We start from the raw sequence: 2,083 nt of genomic DNA, 5'->3' as shown, positions 1-2,083 counted from the left end.
GTGTTGAATAGAATTGGGGAAACGAGGAGTTTGTGGCACAACTTGACAAGAAGAAGGGACCGGTTGGTAGGACATGTTCTGAGGCATCAAGGGATCACAAATTTAGCATTGGAGGGCAGCGTGGAGGGTAAAAATCGCAGAGGGAGACCAAGAGATGAATACACTAAGCAGATTCAGAAGGATTTAGGTTGGAGTAAGTACTGGGAGATGAAGAAGCTTGCACCGGATAGAGTAGCATGGAGAGCTGCATCAAACCAGTCTCAGGACTGAAGACAACAACAACAACAACATGCATTCTAATGTTACAGAACAAAAACACGCACACGCAGAGTAAAGGGAGAATTCACATTCCAGTTTGCTGAGACTAAAAATACAAACCTATGGTGGTTAGTAATGTTACCACACTTACCCCACTCATAGAATATAAGGAGGGGTAATTATCACTTATTAACCACCAGAGAAAGCATTCTGTTAATATTCTTACTTACGAAATGTTCAAAAAAGAATAACATATCTTTGATTTTCTAGGTATTTATTTATCTGATTCTCTGTTCACTGAGGCACATAGTGAGATCCAAACCAATACGGAATTACGATACCTCAACAGTAATTTTAGTGAAGTATAAAATGAGCATCTAATTATGTGTTTGGAATTCTTAATCTAAAGATATGGCTGGCTCTGGCTCTGAGCACAATGGACTTAACATCTTAGGTCATCAGTCCTCTAGAACTTAGAACGACTTAAACCTAACTAACCTAAGGACGTCACACACATCCATGCCCGAGGCAGGTTTCGAACCTGCGACCGTAGTGGTTGCGCGGTTCCAGACTGAACCGCCTACAACCGCTCGGCCACATCGGCCGGCCTAAAGATATTTTGAGGCGACATTTGGTCACCAGTTCAAATGGTTTCTGCTCTATTACTTACTGGTCCTATTTTCCCATAATAAGTGCTGCAAGTAGTACAACAGTGACACATTAACATGTGCGATACACTTGCAAATTGGGTGATCTGTTCTGCAATTTGTAAATAATGGTGTTAGTATTATTATTAAAATCTAAACTCCTCTCGCACAGTCCATGAAGGCCCAACGGTACTGACCGGGCGCAATGTTATCCTCAGCCCATAGGCGTCACTAAATGCGTGTATGGAGGGGCATGTTGTCAGCACACCGCTCCCCCGGCCTATGTCAGTTTCCGAGACCGGAGCCCCTGCTTCTCAATCAAGTAGCTCCTCATTTTGCCTCACAAGGGCTGAGTGCACCCCGCTTGCCAACAGCGCTCGGCAGACCGGGTGGTCACCCATCCAAGTGCTGTTCCAGCCCGACAGCGCTGAACTTCAGTGATCTGATGGGAACCGGTGTTACTACTGCGGCAAGGCCGTTGGCAGTACTAGTATTTAAAAGGGTAAATAATAGTGAACAGGCTTAGAACACCCAGAGTTAACTGTGCTTTTGTGGTGTTATCTAAAATTGCCATTTAAATTCTTCGTTAGATAACTTTTATGGCTCTTATTAAATATTACAGAAAGCTACGATACACCTCCCCCAGAACATATATATCTCCTGAAACACCTTCTCATAGTAAATATTGATAAAGGATGCAAGTGCGTGCCCAGATTTTCCTACGTTCTGGCCGGCCAGTGTGGCCAAGCGGTTCTAGGCGCTTCAGTCTGGAACCTCGCGACCGCTATGACCGCAAGTTCGAATCCTGCCTCGGGCATGGACGTGTGTGATGTCCTTAGGTTAGTTAGGTTTAAGCAGTTCTAAGTTCTAGGGACTGATGACCTCAGATGTTAAGTCCCATAGTGCTTACAGCCATTTGAACCTAAGTTCTGCACATTACGTCACGTCGAGAACTCCATTCAACTCGCGCCAAGAAGCGAGTAAGTTTTGTGTTTTAATTCTTTATTTACATGTCTTGTCGATTTAGTTAGTTGCGTTTGATATTAATAGTGTCGAATTGTGACGTAGTTGTATTTGAAAAATATAATCAGAAAATTATGGTAGTAATATTACTTATTTCAGTTTAGGGCCTACCCAAAGACCCAGAAACAAGTGATCGATAATCTCTACAGAAGAAG

General features: G+C 43.3%; 1 pseudogene; it reads right to left on the bottom strand.

Moving 5' to 3' along the window:
• Positions 1-1,270: 1,270 nt before the first annotated feature.
• On the bottom strand, positions 1,271-1,388 carry LOC126163674 (5S ribosomal RNA; annotated as a pseudogene).
• Positions 1,389-2,083: the final 695 nt, after the last annotated feature.

The sequence above is a fragment of the Schistocerca cancellata genome, chromosome 2 (genome assembly GCF_023864275.1).
Source record: "Schistocerca cancellata isolate TAMUIC-IGC-003103 chromosome 2, iqSchCanc2.1, whole genome shotgun sequence".
Classification (NCBI taxonomy): Eukaryota; Metazoa; Arthropoda; class Insecta; order Orthoptera; family Acrididae; genus Schistocerca; species Schistocerca cancellata.
The sequence above is the reverse complement of the archived record's forward strand: the minus strand, read 5'-3'. Positions and strand labels throughout refer to the sequence as shown.